We start from the raw sequence: 18506 nt of genomic DNA, 5'->3' as shown, positions 1-18506 counted from the left end.
ATGGCGTCTTCGCACTTTTTTTGTGGGTCTGTTCATGAGAGACATTGAGTAAAACTAACTTTAGGAGCTGAATTTTGAAAGAAACTCTCGGGATACCAAGGACCTAATACTTACACCCACAACCACGTATCAAACATAAACTGTCAAAAGTGGAGTGTTGTGCCATAGCTGACATTCATGGTGCACCCGCTATGCTCGGCGGCAAGATGACGATGATTGCCTCCCCCGACTTCGTTTACTTAAAAGCTCTGTTGCTAGGTGACCGTCAACACAAATGCACTTTGCTCGTTCTACTTCTATATTTTGGGGAAAATATGGTATGAATGCAATGAAAGCAAGAAAAGTTGACCAAATTGGTGTCCAAATAAAACACCGCCTTCTCGGAAAGAAAAAAAAATGATAACATCCCAAAATAAAGCAACAGATAAAAAATAAAGATGTTGAAGGTGCTGCATCCGAAGACCTCATATCGGTTTTCACGCTCTTTATGTCCATCGGGATCATCCTTGAATAATATGTAAGGGAGTCTCACAGGGGAGATCCTCTGCCTGTTCCTGGCTTGTTCTCCTCATTTTTGTTGTTGTTTTGCATCATTAATGTCGAAAGATTAAACTGTCAAGATGGAGCACGGAGGCCACTCGTGAGATGGTTGAGCTCCGATCATCGTAGATAAGATGAATAAGATGATTTTAGGACACTGGCAAAGGATATTTCGTGGGGTCAGTGACTATACTGTATATGTTTTTGTAAATATGTGACAATTTAGAGGATATAACAGACTTTCATGACCACATAGACTATAATCTTCTAGGAACCTCATTTGCATGTATTGGTCAACTTCAATGAGCAATAAGAATCTTTACTTTTGTAAACATCATTGACAATTCTGAGTCCACGAGGAACTTAACGTAAGGTTTTTTGTTTGTTTGTTTGGTCAAAATCAAGGACAATTTCTAGTCTTCGATGACATCCTGTGCAATTTATCAATGTTCAAGTCTTGTCTACGAATGCCTTACATTTATTTTTTTTAAACATTAAAAATGATTTAGAGTAGTAACCAAACCTAACACCCACCCATCCGTCCATTTCCTAAGCAAAGGTAGAGGTACAAGAATCTGCAAATGATGTTTAATTCCAAAGACGAAGGCAAACAATGGTGATAAAAAGCTAAAAGCGCATGTGTGCACAAGTTCTTGTGACAGGTGATGTAGTGTTTAGAAAAAAAAAAAAAAAAGACAATCACATTAAACTCATGTTGAAAGGGACTAGGGCAGCACGAGTGGATCCGCTGAAAAGCGTTGGCCTCACAGTTCTGAGAAACAGGATTCAAATCCCGGCCCCGCCTGTGTGGAGTATGCATGTTCTTCCCGTGCCTGCATGGGTACTCCGGTTTCCTCCCACGTCCCAGAAACATGCACTAATTAGAGACTCTAAATTGCCCCTAGGTGTGATTGTGAGTGCAACTGTTTGTCTTGATGTTCCCTGCAATTGGCTGGAAACCGGTTCAGGGTGTACCCTGCCTCCTGGCCGATAACAGCTGGGATAAGCTGCAGAAATCCCATGACCCTCGTGAGGATAAGTGGCTAGGAAAATGGATGGATGGATAAAAGAGACTAAGCCAGTGACGGTGAATTGACAGGCGCATATGCGCCCGCGCGCCATCATAATTGCTAATCTGCACCGTCGAGCACAAAAGGTAGAAAATCACATGCCTAAAATTTGTTACGGGTAGAAATACATAGATGTTTAAAGATGTCGCTTATTTTGCATAGTCTTGACCAATGTTCCCTCTAAGATGCGCCACTGCGCAATTGCGCCCTTGTGGCACACACCCAGCACACATAAAAACCGATCCAGCGCAGTGGACCACAGCCTGACGTCTCTAACAACGAGTTGCCTCTCAGCCTACTTCTACTTCCTAGTTAACCTGTCACCGCCCCCCTCCGCTCTTAAAGGGCTACACTCGTAAATACAAACAGAGCACACACCCACAACTTTATATCTGCGGGCATTACTGGTGGACCACAACCATAACTTTATATCTGCGGGCATGACTGACCCCACATTTTTCCCCAAACGTGAGTGACTGGACGAAGCACACACACCAACATTTTAAGTGCCTCTGATTGACTTGAAAAGTTCAGCTGTTGTAGTAGGCTTTTCCAGATATTGTTTTGCTTTCTAGCAAACGCCTGAAGGTTTTGTGGGAACATTGACTGCTCAATGAAACTGTTCATAATTCCAATTTATCTCAGGCCCCAGTTCCACCTGAAGAAAAATCCATGCCAGCCTACCACGTGGCCCCTTAGATACACATACGAAGCCAACGGGAGATTGTCGCATGTCCTAAAACAGCCAGCACTTGCCAGAAATTACTGAAGCTCTGGATGTTTCTTTTCAACTCCAAAGACAAACTCGAGACTCTTTTTAATGCGTTTTGCGCCAACAGCATGATAGCAGATGGCGGTGTTGTGACACCATCTATTTACAACTGCATTTACGTTTGTCTCTTCCACTTCACACCTTTTCCTATTCTTCGTCACGTCTGCGCATCTATTTTCATACCTGTGTTATCAGTTTGCCTTCACACATCTACTTTTTTTTTTTTTTTTTTATATCGCCGCCTATGTACAGTATTATTATCCGACATCGCCGCACCGCCGACTTCCTCCTCCTCCGAGGCAACCTAACGAGCATCCCGGAATGCACCATTTTGCTCTGCGTGGGCCGGAGGACATCTATTCATAATGCCCTCATAAATAAAAGAGAGATGCTGGATGTGCGCTTGATGCGCTGCAGCGGGCGGGAGCGTGGAGGGCCTCATCCCGACGAGGACGGCCCACCCGTCGCTGAGCTCGCCTGGCTAACATCAGCGACGCCGCGGGCCTCACGGAGATCTCCGCGGGCACCGGCGTAATGTTTTTGTGTGGCTGAAAATGACGGCTGGGTAAAAAGCAAGGACAAGTTATTGTACACAGTGAATAAAAAGTATGAGATTCAGTGAAAGTCTTCAACGATGATATTGGGATGAATGAGGTGAGTTTTATTTTCATTTTTAGACATTTAAAACAGTCCTCAACAAATATTATATCCTTGCATTATTAAGTTTGGATTTGTGTCTTTGTTACAATAAAAAGACGGACTAATTCAATAAATCCAAAGTAATCATGTCTTTGTTAACATCAAATGTATAACAAATCTTGAAGAAATAAATGGATTTAATTTTACCTATTTTGCAAGACTTTTGACTTTGGCTTCTGTTAAGAAAATAGACTGGTTAGTCTTCACTTGAGTTAACACGTAAGAGTTTTTGCAAACAGTGATGACAAGTAGAGTTGTGTTTTTGTCAACATCAATGGCTATACACAAATTAGCCTTCAAATAATAACGTTCTTGTTATGTCAATGACTTCTTCTTCTTCAAGTCAAGGTACCACTGTACTCAAATTAGGCAACCAAGCCAGGGTTAGGGTTTGAAACAAGCTTGGGTTTGCCTTTAAAATAAGACTTTCCAGTAGGGCTGCAAATAATTATTTCAATAGATTAATCCATCAATTAACTCGGGATCGGATACTTTCTTCTTCTTTTCCTTTCGGCTTCTCCGGCTAGGGGTCGCCACAGTGTGTCATCTTTTTCCATCTAAGCCTATCTCGTGCATCCTCCACTGTCCTCATGTCCTCCCTCACAACATCCATCAACCTTTTTTTGGTCTTCCTCTCTCTCTTTTGCCTGGCACCTCCATCCTCAGCACCCTTCTACCAATATACTCACTCTCTCGCCTCTGAACATGTCCAAACCGTCGAAGTCTGCACTCTCGAACCTTGTCTCCAAAACATCCAACTTTGGCTGTCCCTCTAATGAGCTCACTTCTGATCGTATCCAACCTGCTCACTCCGAGCGAGAACCTCAACATCTTCATTTCTGCCACCTCCAGTTCAGCTTCCTGTCGTTTCTTCAGTGCCACCGTCTCTAATCCGTACATCATGGCCGGCCTCACCACTGTTTTGTAAACTTTGCCCTTCATCCTAGCAGAGACTCTTCTGTCACATAACACACCAGACACCTTTTGCCAGCTGTTCCAACCTGCTTGGAACCGTTTCTTCACTTCCTTACTACGCTCACCATTGCTCTGGATTGTTGACCCTAAATATTTGAAGTCGTCCACCCTTGCCATTTCTTCTCCCTGTAGCCTCCCTCTTCCCCCTCCACACCTCTTATTCACGCACATATTCAGTTTTACTTTGGCTAATCTTCATTCCTCTCCTTTCCAGTGCATGTCTCCATCTTTCTAATTGGTTACATCACAGACACTCGATGAATTAGTCTTTCAAGAACTTGAACATTTTTGTATACACTGAACATATTTTTGACTTGTGTCTTCGTGAACGTCAATTACCGAATGTGTTCTTGAAGACATTTAAAGATAATTTTGTCTTCAACTAACCAAACATAAGAATGACGACAATTTGACTCATGTCTTCGTCAATAGACTTAAATGAACGTATATTTGTGCAGACATTTGAGAGGAACTGGAGTCTGAACGCAAGACATTAATTTTTCCCATTGGAGAGTTGTTTCTATGTTAACATCAAACACGGTAAACTGCATCCAACGTACGTGTTTTTCCTCTCCATTGAAGACCATTTCAAGTCTAGAGAGAAGCTAACAATGCTTTTTCAAACTACAGTACACGCAAAAAGGTGTCAGTTCTGCCGAGGAGCTTCTTCCTGGTTAATGAGGTCCACTTCCTGTTGTTGTGCCTCCAGCTTCCCAACCCATCAACTGTTTAGCACGGCTAATGATTGGCAGGCCTAACGGATTACTGCTCCTTAATGAGCGGTGCCCGGGGTCGGCGTCCAACATGCCTCCGAATCATTTCTCCTCAAAGACGTTAAAGATTCGCACCTTCCTTGCTTGCCTTCATTAAGGTCCCTGATGGCCAATGGCAAGCTGCTAGCCTGTCAGCGAGCCTGCTCGCCGATGCTGATGATACAACTCATCCATAACGCTAATTGGGCAGAACAGCGGCGGCAGAGCCTTAGCGTGATCAAAACATCAAAGTCTTAAATATCAAATACATGTTAACTTTGTTAAAGACGAAATTGTCTCTGGTGTTCACCATAAAACCTACAAAAGGTTGAAGACTATTAATTGTGTTGAACGTGGGCCAAAAAACACGTTTGTAAAGTTCATTAAAACTTTGTTGTCTTTGATGAGTTGTAGGTTAGGCTAAAAATCCTTAATTGTCTTCAGTGTACACGGAAATATACTTAAAAGGGAAAACCTTCTTTGATGTTTAAAAAAGCACACACGCGAAGTTTATTGAAGACGCCGTCAGTATTTACAAAAATATGTGGTACATAAAATGGGTTGATGGATGGACGTTCATTAAAAACAAAATTGATCTGCTTTTCAATTTCCTGCCTCAAACGACTGGAACACTGCAACAAAAAATAAAACTCACCTCATTCATCCCAATATCATCGTTGAAGAAGTTATTGTACCCTACATGACTGAGGCAACTATTTTTAGCCTTTTATTCATCATATTCCGTGTTGTAATTATCATTGTGCAAACAAGCATCTATTCTCAATTATCATACCTGGATAAAGTTACAAAAAAAATGTACTTTGGATTTTGAAAAGCCTACATTGTTTTTGGTGTGAAATATTGCACAGGTTCCAAAAAGACTCATCTGCATTCATTGCCTACTAAAACTGTACATTATGTGGGCATTTAAGACTCTCATGGGTCTACAATATATCAAAAATGCATTATATTTGTTGAATGAATGAAACACGAAAACTTTGTTCATTGCTTCTGGACATGTAGATGCTAACGGTGATGCAGATGCTAAAGGGCACGTAATGGTCAACGGCAAATGTTAATGTGTGTCCAAAGGCTAACGGCCATCGAAATGATAATGGCTATCAAGATGCTAATGGGTTTATAGATGCTAACGGCTGCCCAGATGTCCAAACGCTAATGGCAGTCGAGATGCTAACAGACGTCTGGATGCCAACGGCTATCCATCTCCTAATGGTTCTGTAAGTTGATGCTAACGGCCGCATTTTTGCACGGGAGGAGGCATGCTAATTTCCCAGAGTGCACTCCTCTCCAGCGCCTTCCCTCAGGGCCCCAACTCAACCGTTCCGCACAAGTCAGGTTGACCCATCGATTCGCTTTTTTTAAAAATGTCTTTTTCATCAATGAAGTACAACTGCGTTAATGTGTTAGCATTTGTGTCACTTTTTCAGGCCGGGCTTGGGGTTTCAAATTGAAGTTTTGTACCACGGTTAGGGTGTCAAGACAGGGTTAAGGTTTTTAATTAAAGTAATGTTTGGGGTTTCAAAGCAAGGTCTAGAGAATTCTGTGTTTTTTAATAAGAGGGGTTTCAAAATATTCATTTTTTTTTTCCTTTGTGGAGCTGTGTTAAGGTTCCATTTTTTTTTCTGCCAACTTTTTACAACTTCGTATCAAAGTGATTGTGATGGCTCCAAAGGAGAGACCTGAGAAAACCTGTCAGGAACTGAAAAGTAACTTTGATGGGGACGGTCTGGTGAAAAAAAAAAAAAAAAAACCACCGCCTGGCTTGTGTGAAGGTTTTTATTTCTTTCCCCTCTTCGGCGGACAAGCGTGAAATGCAGCGTTTCCTACCTTTCACAGTGTCTTTCCGGAATGGGCTGACTTGTCTTGGTGCCTGACACTTGAAGAATTTTAGCTTGACAGTCGCAACGTTTCGCTCAACTGTTTGGACGGCGTCCCGACATCTTCAAATGTGTCGGCGGCGTCTCCTGCCAAACGGCACTCTCAACCTGGCGGGAGACAAGCAAGCGCAAGCTTGTGTTAGACGTAAACTACAAACATTTTGTCAGACCTCCGCCAAGGTCTGCCAATCCTCGTTTCGTTGCAAAATGTTCCACCCGAGTCCCGTAGGTGACGGGATATTATGTCAAGTTTTGCTGTCAGACAGAATTTGCTCATTTACTTTGGATCAGATGATGATTATTGCATATGTTTTTAAAATAGGGTTTAAAACGATGGTTTCGAGGTCCGGTTAGGCTTTACAATTAGCTTTTTGAAACAAGGTCAGGGGTTCGAGCTCAGGTCTGTGTTTCAAAGTAGGGTTTCACGCTGGGTTAACTTTCAAACAATGGTTAGTGTTCAAAATGAGGGTCTTAAGACAAGGTTAGGGTTTCAAATAAGGACTGTGATTTCAAGTCGGGGTTTGGGTTTCCAAGCCTGGTTTTGAAGTCTCAACTGGGTGTGAATATAGAGTTATAAATCAGATTTTGGGTTTCGTACCAGGTTCAAGCCTTCAAATTGGGGTTTCAAACAAGGGTTAAGGTTTTAAATGTGGGTTTGGATTTCAAAGCAGTGTTGAAACGAGTCGAGGGGGGGAGAAGCGGCAATAAAACAGGCCAAAATCCAGACAGGGTTGGGCTGTTAATTTGAAATTTGAAGCCCGAGTTGAGATTTCTAATTAAGGGTTCAAACAAGGGTAAGGGTTACAAATTGGGGTTTTGAGCCTTGGTTAGTTGGCTCTTGGTTAGGATTTCATCCCAAGATCAGTGATTAAAACACTGTAAGATTCATAGTTAGGGTTCCAAATTGGGGTTTTTGAAGCTTAGTGAAGGTTTTAAATTAAGATTCCATAAGTTTTGAGTCTCAAAATAGTTTTAAGACCAGGGGGATTCAAAGTAAGTCTTCAGGACCAGGTGGCCATGGCCTTTCAAATTAGGGTTTCAAGACATTGCTATTAAATCTACACACAAGTACACCGTCATTTTACAATTCAGTCATTTTCATGGCGCCGGCAGATCAACACGACCGGTCGCTCATGCCGAGCGGCTTTCGCGAACGCCTTTTCGAAAAAGCTGCTTGGGCGGCGACCAAGCAGCGGGACGACGGATTACTCTGCTCCTCCTGGTAATTAAACCATCTCGTTACTGGGAAAATCTAATGCAGTCAAGCGGGGGACGCCAACGCCACCGCTGTCAGTCAAAGAAGGACACCAAAATACAAATTCTTGTGGATTGTTGCCACAAAGAGCATGTTGAGCCCTTTAAAGTCTCTAAAATAATATAAAAAGACATCATCTTGACATTGTTGATTAAAGATGTTCTTGGCAGACATTATGAAACGTCCTCTAAGGAACAACATGCAGATTTTCCATTATAAAGAGTCAAACTTTATTAAGCGTTCCGCTTCATGTTTTAATTAACAAGACTGGATTTTTTTTTTTTTTTGAATGATGGATTTTTTTTTTCTTGTCATTTGATTAACTTGTATTGTGTAAGGGGATGGTTCTATCCATCCATTATCTTCCGCTTTTCCAGGTCGGGTCGCGGGGGAAGTAGCTACAGTAGGGATAACCCAGACTTCCCTTTCCCGAGCCACTTCCGGACAGATCCCGAGGTGTTCCCAAGCCAGCAGAGAGACATAGTCTCTCCAGCGTGTCCTGGGTCGTCCTCGGGGTCTCTTTCCGGTTGGACATGACCGGAACACCTCACCAGGGAGGCGTCCGGGAGGCATCCGGATCAGATGCCCCAGCCACCTCATCTGGCTCAATGCGGAGGAGCAGCGGCTCGACACTGAGCCCCTCCCTGATGACCGAGCTACTCACCCGATCTCTAAGGGAGAGCCCGGACACCCTGCGGAGGAAACTCATTTCGACCGCTTGTATCCAGGATCTTGTTCTTTCGGTCATGACCCACAGCTCATGCCCATAGGTGAGGGGAGGAACGTCGATCGACTGGTAAATTGAGCGCTTCGCCTTTACCACAATGGACCGACGATACAAAGTCCCCATCACTGCCGACACCGCACCCATCCATCTGTCGATCTCCCAGTCTATTCTTCCCTCACTCGTGAACAAGACCCCAAGAAACTTGAACTCCTTCACTTGGGGAAGGATCTCATCCGCGACCTCGAGAGGGCACACCACCCTTTTCCGACTGAGGACCATAGTCTCAGATTTGGAGGTGGTTGTCACGAATAAATGGCAAAAGGAGCAATTGCATTAATCATATGCCATGTAAAACTCTTCCACACTTGCCTTTGCTGTTTCACATATTTATTTTTAACTACAAATTTTGGAAAGAAAACTAGATTTGGAATTTGGTGGTCACACACATGCAACAAATCTGTGTATTAAGGCTACAAATTCAGTTTTTCCACACCTCACGTCGAGTGGTGCCTGCACACATGTCCAACCGGGTGACCAAAAATCAACCAAAAGATCAATATTTACACATTTGAGCGTGAACTTCAAGTCCACAAAGCTACGCTCGGCGATCAGCGGGCTGCACGGAACATGCAGGCAAGGCAGATAAGGCGGCCGGCCAGGTGGATTTAAGCGATGCCGCGAAGCGAATCAAACGCGCCGAGCGCGTCGGCTTTTGAAGCCGGATTCCACTTTAGATCCTTCACAGGGGAACGCCAGCAGCGCGGCGAGGCTCGGGCACGGAGGGCCGCTAAAACCTCTCGGCCCCCCGCTCCGGTGGTCTTTTATCGCTCCGCCCGCTAATGTCCGCCGGCGCTAATTCCGCCAATAAAGTATTTTTACAGCTGCGCCTCTGCTCGCAGTTTGACCCAACGCACACACACAGACACACACCTCCACGCACACAAGCTTAACTCTCGCCATAAACTGTCGATGGACTTGTATATCACTTCTGCGTGTGGCAATTTTTTGTATTCTGCACCTGTAGCACATGGTCACTTTGTATCACACCCTTTATAGGGACCAGGCAGTGCAGTGAACTATTTTTATTGCATGATATATTTCAAATCATTATTTATTTGCTTTGTACACGACTCTTTTTGTGAAAAGGAAAAAAAAAAAAAAATCCCACTTTCCTGTCTTTGTCAAGCCTTTTCTTTCTGGGTTTCCTCTATGCGTGCGTGCAGTCGCGGCCAACGACGAGGCGCTCTAAAAGGCCTTTTCACGTCGCATTTGGCTCTTGTCGACTTTCCCCATTCATTGTGTACGCGGTCAGCGGGCGGTACAACGTACCGTGTCTCGGCGCCGCGAGCTGAGAGGGCGTTTGATGCGACGGACCCACGATCAGAGCAAAAATTGCATTCGAGAGCTGCGTTGCGGCGACGACGGAAAGATAGGAGAGGACAGATTGATTTTCAGAGCTACTTTGGTGTATTTGTACTGTAAATTGCACGGGGAAAATGGAGGAAGCTGTAATAAATGAAATGGCCCACTATATAAAATCTTTGCGACAATAGAAAAAAAATGATCTACATGAGTATGAGGTGCACTTATTTTTTTATTTATTATTATTATTTTTTTTTTGCTGCTACTCCTTTCCTCCTCCTCCTCCTTAAAATGAGCAAAGCCACGGGTTCATTTTGCAATAATGACAAATATATAGGGTGGCACGGTGGGATCAGCTCGTAAAGCATTGGCCTCACAGTTCTGAGGTCCTGGGTTCGATACCGGACGAAGCTGTGTGGAGTTTGCATGTCCTCCCCCCGTGCCTGCGTGGGTTTCCTCCAGGCACTCCGGTTTCCTCCTACATCCCCAAAACACGCACCATTAATTGGACACTCGAAATTGCCCCGAGATGTGATTGCGAGTGCGGCTGTCGTCCGTCTCCACGCGCCCTGCGATTCGCTGGCAATCAGTTCAGGGTGTACCCCGCCTCCTGCCAGTTTACAGCTGGGATAGGCTCCAGCACTCCCCGACCCTCGTGAGGATATGCGGAAAAGAAAATAGATGGATGGACAAATATACAATTGGCAGGGTGCGGTCTACTTGTCTGCAAGCTGCCATGTCGACACTTGCGCCTTCGTCCTCGCGTGCTGCCGTGCGGACCTTTCACATCGAGCAAGTGCGGCGTGAAAACGCCTTAAAGCGGCCACGGCAGCTCGAAGCCGCAAAACACATGCTGGCTGTCACATCACATTTTTATTTCAGTTTTTATTCAAATCACCTCCCTCCTCCTTATTTTGCTTTACTAGACCATGACGTGCACGCACTCATGGCCAACAACGAGGCACGCTAAAGCATCCGCGCCAGTAGACAATCCAAAAGAGCAGTTGCGTGTTAAAGGTGGAGGCGTAGCTACGTTCTTAATATCATAGTTGTCCCATTTAACCACTGATGTGAACAAACTCCATTGGTTAATGGTCTTGTACTTGTGTGTGTGTTTAACTGTAGTGATTTATTTCTAATGTGCAAAGTGGTGGCTATCTCGCATAAGGAGTGATCACATTGCCGAATTTGAATATAAAATGAGCTCCCCCCCCCCCCATCCTCAGTATGTACCGCACTTTGATGCGTTTTGACTCATTTGTGCAGCACATGTAATATTGTAATGTAGTAATATTAATAACTTCTGTGTATATAGGCCTTTCATCTCTTATCAAGCAGACCACAACGCCTTTGATTTGAGTGGAAGAGCTGCTGGAAACGCTCTTGTTTCATTTCGCAAAAACACCTGGCAGTCATTTTGTACTTTTTTTGTTCCATTTCATTTCAATTTTTGCGCAGTGGAATGAGGCTGTTATTCGGACTGCTGCGGACGGACGTGCGGGGCGGACACCCATCATCCAGATTAATTACACCCCAGGCAGAACATCACAGCGCACCGGAGCAGGTGCGCCCAGTTGATGTGAAGACATTTTTTTTATTATTTTTCCCACACTCCGGTATCGCCTTTTCCAAACAATTTAAGCTATGCACCCCCTTTGAGGCCCCTGCTTGTTTGAACTACATTGTAACACAGGGTTTAAGACAAAATATCAAATTAGAGAGTTCTATTAATTTCATTAAATTGATCCCCAAAAAAATTCTAAATTGCTGTAAAATTCTTTATTTTTGTAATGCTTGAAAAATGGGAAAGTTTGACCTGCGACATAACAGGATGGTCATAAAAAATAAAATACATCTTTAAAAATACATTAAAATACAAAGACAAGGAGGATAGATACTTTTTGCCTTTTTTATTTAAAAAATATAATTATAATAATAAATAAGACAGTGGGTATGGAAAGTATGCAGACCCCCTTAAATGTTTCATCCTTTGTTTTTTTTTTTTTTGCAGCCATTTGCTAAAATGATTTACGTTTTTTTTCCTCATTAATGTACACATGGGACCCAAATTAACAAAAAAATGTAATTGAACATTTTGCACATTTATATTAAAAAAAAAAAAAAGTAAAATTGAAATATCACAGCACCAGACAGAATTATGAGTATTCAGACCCTTTGCTGTGATGCTCATATATTTAACTCTGGTGTGGTCCGTTTCTTCTGATCATCCTTGTGATACTTCTCCACCTTCGTTCAAGTCTCGCTATGTTTGATTATAATGATTGGACTTTATTAGGGAAGCCACACACCTGTCTTGCAGCTCAGAGTGCAAATGAAAATCATGAGGTTGAAGGAACTGCCTGAAGTGCTCAGAGAAAGTCGTGACAAGGGACAAATCTGGCCAAGGTTACCAAAACATTTCTGCCACACTTGTGGTTCCCAAGACCGCGAGGATGTCATTAATCCTAAAATGGAAGCCAAACTATTAGCTGTCACCTTCCAGCAAGACAGTGACCCAAAGATTAGAGAACAATTCAGAACAACACCGTGAACGTTCTTGTCACAAACGGGGGCGGCCCCAAATGCAGGACTCCAACACGAGGATATGGTGTCTGACGTGGTTTTATTTCGGAAGCGGGTCAATACCAAAAAATAAAAAATAATAAAAAGTCCAAAACAAGTCCGAGGCACAAAAACGCTAGGCTAGGCAGGATCCAAAAGACGTAGAGCAAGCCCCGATGACAATGGGGCAAACTAATGAGCGGAACAGGACGGGAGTAACCAAAGGGCACAGAATCGCTGTGACGAGGATAGCTCAACACTCCACTTACTCACAGAGGTGGGGAATCCAAATGCCAGTGAACGCAACACACTGACACAAGGCAACGAACTGCGAACGCCAGGGACAGAACTCCAAACTTATAGACATGGTCAAATTAGAGTCCACATGGAAAACAGCTGTGGCCGGTGACAGGTGTCAGAGGCGACACAGCCCAGAGCGATGGCCAGGCCACGTCCCTCTTGGCAATGGTCCAGGCTTGGTCATGACAGTTTTGAATGGCCCAGCCACAATCCTGACTTAAACCCAATTGAGCATCTATGGCGAGACCTGAAAATGGCTGCCACCAAACATTCGCCATCCAACCTGACAGAACTGGAGAGGATCTAAGGAATGGCGGAGGATCCCAAAATCTAAGTGTGGCAAAACTTGTTGTATCATTCCCCCAAAGTAAGTTTCTTTCGGCTTGTCCCATTAGGGGTCGCCACAGCGTGACATCTCAGATGAACGCTCATATTTGTTTGGCACAGTTTTTATGCCGGATCCCCTTCAAAGTGATACTTCTACTAGCTCACAAGTACTATAACAAAGAGTATTATATCTACTTTGTATAATAAATTTGACCTGTGACATTAATATTTCATGTGAAGCATTTTTTTACGTGTCCTCTAGATTTTTGTTTTTTTACCATTAAACTTCAGTTAGGGCAGCACCATGGATCAGCTGGTAAAGCATCGGCCTCACAGTTCTGAGGTCCCGGGTGTCACGTCCCATCGGAACGGGAGTAGGACCCAAATGCAGGAACTCGGAAGACGCAAGGTATTTCAAGAAGAGACACGTTTATTGTATGCAGGGGTCGGGGATCGAGCAGGCAGTCCGGTGCAGCAGCGGTAGTTGTGACGTCGGGCGAAGAGAGCAGATGAGCGGACAGGCAGGAGTCGGTACACAGGGAAACAATCAACGCAGGCAGAAGTATCAAGGAGTCAGGCTTACAAGGTTGGTCGGAGAACGGACGGAGGTCGGTACACACAGGTTCAGTCAGGAATACGAGAGTGCTGGAACGGGACATAAAGCTCAACGAACTGGCGGAGGACCAGTCGTCACCGGGTCCTATATATACAGGGGATGATCAGCCCGCATGAGGCGCAGGTGTGTGCCTCCCAATTAGCGCAGCCGCGCGGGCACCCGCACAGCACGTGCTGAAGCGGCAGGATCATGACACCGGGTTCAATCCCAGACCTGCCTGTGTAGAGTTTGCATGTCCTCCCCGTGCCTGCGGAGGTTTCCTCCGGGTACTCTGGTTTCCTCTCACATCCCCAAAACATGCCCCAGTAAAGGTCCCTGGGGAACTCCAAATTAACATTAATTGGACACTCTAAATTGCCCCTAGGTGTGATTGTGAGTGGGGCTGTTTGTCTCATTGTGGCCTGCGATTGGCTGGCGACCAGTTCAGGGTGTACCCCGTCTCCTGCCCGTCGACAGCTGGGATTGGCTCCGGCACTCCCCGCGACCCTTGTGAGGATAAGCGGCTAAGAAAATGGATGCATGGATTATTTATTGCAATCAGGTGTGTACTGTTTTACTTTATACTGCGGTCACATTTGAATTTTTTCTTCCGGGGCTCAATTCCGGCTCAAGTTTTAAAACTTGAAAACAGGCAAATCTGACCCGCGACTTAACACGCGGATTCAGAGGCCGCCGTACATATTACGTATCACAGTCCTGTCATTCAAATTTGTTTACCTGCTCTGCTCTTCTGTGAAACACTGAAGGATAATGAGAAGAGCATGTTGTACATTTCAGGCAGGAGGAGAAGAAAAAATTGGTCTTTTTTTTTTCTTCTTCCCCTCCATGTTTTTATTTCCTGCTCCAAACAATCACCAGCAAAGTGCTTTGGACAGATGCAAATCACCTCATTAACTCCACAACCTAAATCCATTCGGCGGCGAGCGAGCGTGAGGAGACGGAAGAGACAGCCGGGCCGGATAACGGTGCTGGCGGAGAAAAAAAAAAATGATCCCGCTAAAAACATCTGCCGGATTGGTCCATCTGCGCCAACGGGGGAACGAACGAGTCGGTGGGCGAAGACAAAAGAAAGCAGACGGAGATGGACGGCCCCATTGTGCCCACGCGCGTCGCTGACATAAATTGTTTGCAAGGAGGGGGAAAATGCAGCGGAACGAATTTTCAGACTGAGACGAAATCTCCTTACCGCCGCTAAAATTTTCAACCTACACGATATCCACAAATTCTCCATGCGCACCCATTTTCAACCTTTACAGCTCCGGTTACAGGTCAAACGAACATTTTTTTTTAAAATGCTTAAACTCTACATCGTGACCCCGTAGTTCAATTGTTTTTAATAATTCTTCGGGAGAGGTGGCTAGGTCGCACAAAACTCCCCCAGCTAACTCTAAATCCCAGAGGAAACAAAAACTACGCCATTGTCTCTCGCGGCTATCTTATTTATTTTTTTTTTTTTTGGGGGGGGGGTTAAAGACTGTTCCCTGACTCCGCATCAAGGGGATTTAGTCTTAAATACGCCGCCGGCCTCGCTGACGCCCGCGGTGTCGCTGGAGTGGCGCGGAGGGACGACCGGAGGGGGGGGTCAGCGCAGGACAAGATGTCTGTTCTGTTATCGTCGCACGGTCAGGATTATCCTGCCGCAGGAGGAGAGATTAGCACGCCGCCACCGACAAACACACTAAAAAAAGACGCGCCCGATGCGTCACCGGCGTGAAGACGATGTAATCCAGTCTCTTTCTGATATGCCGCCGGTCGAATCGACCAGTTTTGAGCGATGAAGCCTGTTTCGGGGGAAATACAGACTTTTTTTTTTAAAAACAAAACAAAATAACATTTAAGGTCTTGCACTGGTCAAAGTGACTGGTGGATGTGAACTCTTGTGTTTTTCTTTGACCTTTTAACCCTCCTCTTGTACTTCAGATCAAATTGATGGAGTTTTAAGCCTAATTGACCCACTTTAAACATTGACCCAGGACAAACATCATTATCTTTTGAATATTTTACTCTCATATTGTTCTGGCGTCAAACTGAACTGTTGCTGAGCAAGTTGTCTAGTTTCTAGTAACCCGTTATCCTCCCCCTCCGAGGCTGGGGGTAAAACTGACCGATTGTGGGTCAAACAGACCCACGTTTTTTATGTTTTACAGCGCTTCTGCAATGCGCATCACACCCGTTTTAACCTTTACACTCCTGTTATACCGCAGGTCAAACTCACGTGTCACAGGTCAAATTGATCCATTTTTAATTTTTAATCCTCATTTTATGCTGAGAAGTCAATTTTTTTGCCATGATAAAGTTTAACATTTCACTTACATAGCAGGTCAATTTATCAAATTGCTGTTTAATCTTCCAGTTTTAATGGGATTCAAACCATCCATCCATTTTCTTAGTCGCTTATACTCACAAGTGTCACAGGTGTGCTGGGGCCTATCCCAGCTGTCAACGGGCAGGAAGCGGCGTACCCCATTAACTGGTTGCCAGCCAATCGCATGGCAGATGGAGACAGACAACAGCCACACTCACAATCACACCTAGGGGCAATTTAGAGTGTCCAATTCATGGTGCATGTTTTTGGAATGTGGGAGGAAACCGGAGTGCCCGGAGAAAACACACGCGGACACGGGGAGAACATGCAAACTACACACAGGCGGGTCCGGCATTGAACCCGGGACCTCAGAACAGTGAGGCCAACGCTTTCCAGCCGATGCACCGTGCCACTGTATTCAAACTACCCCTTTTATATTTTTTAATATTTACCTGTTGTTAAATGAACACACGTTTTAACCCTCCTGTTCAATTTTGGGTGAAATTCTCGAGTCCGTGTCATGAGCAAGGCTTGGCCACTACCAGGTGGGGCGTGGCTGGGCCGCTGCTCTGGGCTTTGTCATCTATGAAACGTGTCACCGGTCACAGCTGTTTTGCATGAGGCACTGTGATTAGACCAAATATTTAGTTGGAGTTTTGTCATCGGATTTTGCCAGTTCATTGCTTTGTGTTAGTGAGTATGCTTCACCGCATCCCGGGTTGCTCCGCTACTTAGATTCATCGTCATCAAACCCCGTTTCTCATTTTTTGCACTGTGTAATTGTCCATCTCTTTACTTAAGAATAAAACCCACTGAACATTATGCCTTTGCCTGGGAGTCCTGCGTTTGGGTCCGCCTCCCCACCGCTGGGATGTGACAGTCGGTTAAAAATCCAAGTTTCCAAATCAACATCCAATCCGAGTTAAGAAATGCTGATATCTCCATCTCGAGTCTATTACACATCATTAATAGTTGATCGCTCTTATGAATCCAGCCCACCGCTTTCAAATGGTCAATTTGGGGCGCATCATGACAGGAGGATTAAAGCTTCATTAATGCGCACGCCGTGTTCCCCTCAGAGTGACACCTTCTCACCTTTTGTGTAACACCTCATCTTTGCTGGTTAATACCGCTAATCTGCGGGAACACAATGTGCTTCCATTTAATACATTTATTACCCGGAGTGATTGATAGCACTGCTTCTGTTGATTTTAATTAATTCGGCGGGAGGTGAAAGCGCGCCTTGCTTGGACAGAGATTTATGCTGTCGCTGCGGTGGCGGTCGGCGTTTTGGCAAAGTGTATAATCTGACAGCTCTTTAAAATGCAATTATGGATGATCGGACTAATGGCAGAATACAATCTGGGGCAGAGGAGAGGAGGCAGAAGAAGTAGCGGCTAATCATGGCGAGAGTGCGCTCCTGAAAAGTTTCCACATCAACTACGTCCGCTAATTAATTAAATCAATCATTTGAATAAAGATGAACTACCGTGTGTTGTGTCACAATTGGACATAATATTTAGGAAGAGTTTAAGAACCCTTGGAAATGGCCAAATTGACACCATAACGGAAGCTTCAGATCAATGTGGGAGACTTTGTCTTTTCGGACACGCGCTCTTGAGATTTATTTTCAGATTTTCGTAATTTTGGTGATGGTTGATGGCAGTTTTCTGACATTAAGATGGCATTTAAGGTTTTGGCTGGGAGATCCTCATCAGGTATCCACAGTTATGACAGCCACCCATGTCCATCAAAGTCAGCCAGCAGCTGAGCTCTGTGGTTGTTGGAAAAAAATGTCACTAAAATCAACTGCCTGCTTAATGTCATCCTCCGCAACTATTTCATCCAACTTTCAAACTCGATAACATAGTATGTACATTGTGACGGCAGGCGTCCGCCGTGACAGCCGGCAGTGCACATCAAAGTCGTGTTACACAACACCGCCATGCAGCCTACAGGCAGGGCCGGCCGGGATTGAACCCGGGTCCTCAGAACTGTGAGGCCAACACTTTCCCAGCTGATCCACTGTGCCGCCCCCTATCAATTATTATTGTCAAAAAATTTAACTTGATATATCAGGCTATCCAGTCCAAATGAGCCAATTGAGACTAAAATTTCCACTCTGAACCAAAGCGGTTGGCGTTCTGTCTCTCTGTTTAGTACAGTTGAAGTTTACTGCAAAACCGGCGCATAAAATCAAAGAGAATTATTTTTTTTTAATCTAAACAATAAAAATGGTTGAAAACGACCCTTATAATTTTATCTAAAGAACAGTGTGCTAGCTATATAGTAACTTATAATGCAAAATCCCTTATATTAGCAAGCAGAAACTAGCATAAATGCTAT

At 44.5% G+C, this 18506-nt stretch overlaps 1 long non-coding RNA gene across 1 annotated transcript in view; it reads right to left on the bottom strand.

The window, feature by feature from the left end:
• The window catches only part of LOC133509146 (uncharacterized), a 45396-nt gene that overhangs the window by 22385 nt on the left and 4505 nt on the right, over positions 1 to 18506 (bottom strand). Inside the window, exon 2 of the long non-coding RNA XR_009797239.1 lies at positions 6657 to 6814. This is a non-coding gene — a long non-coding RNA (uncharacterized LOC133509146). The remainder of the gene's footprint in view (positions 1 to 6656; positions 6815 to 18506) is intronic.

This window comes from Syngnathoides biaculeatus, chromosome 11 (assembly GCF_019802595.1).
Source record: "Syngnathoides biaculeatus isolate LvHL_M chromosome 11, ASM1980259v1, whole genome shotgun sequence".
Taxonomy (NCBI): Eukaryota; Metazoa; Chordata; class Actinopteri; order Syngnathiformes; family Syngnathidae; genus Syngnathoides; species Syngnathoides biaculeatus.
Note: the sequence above shows the minus strand (reverse complement) of the source record. Positions and strands in the feature narration are given on the sequence as shown.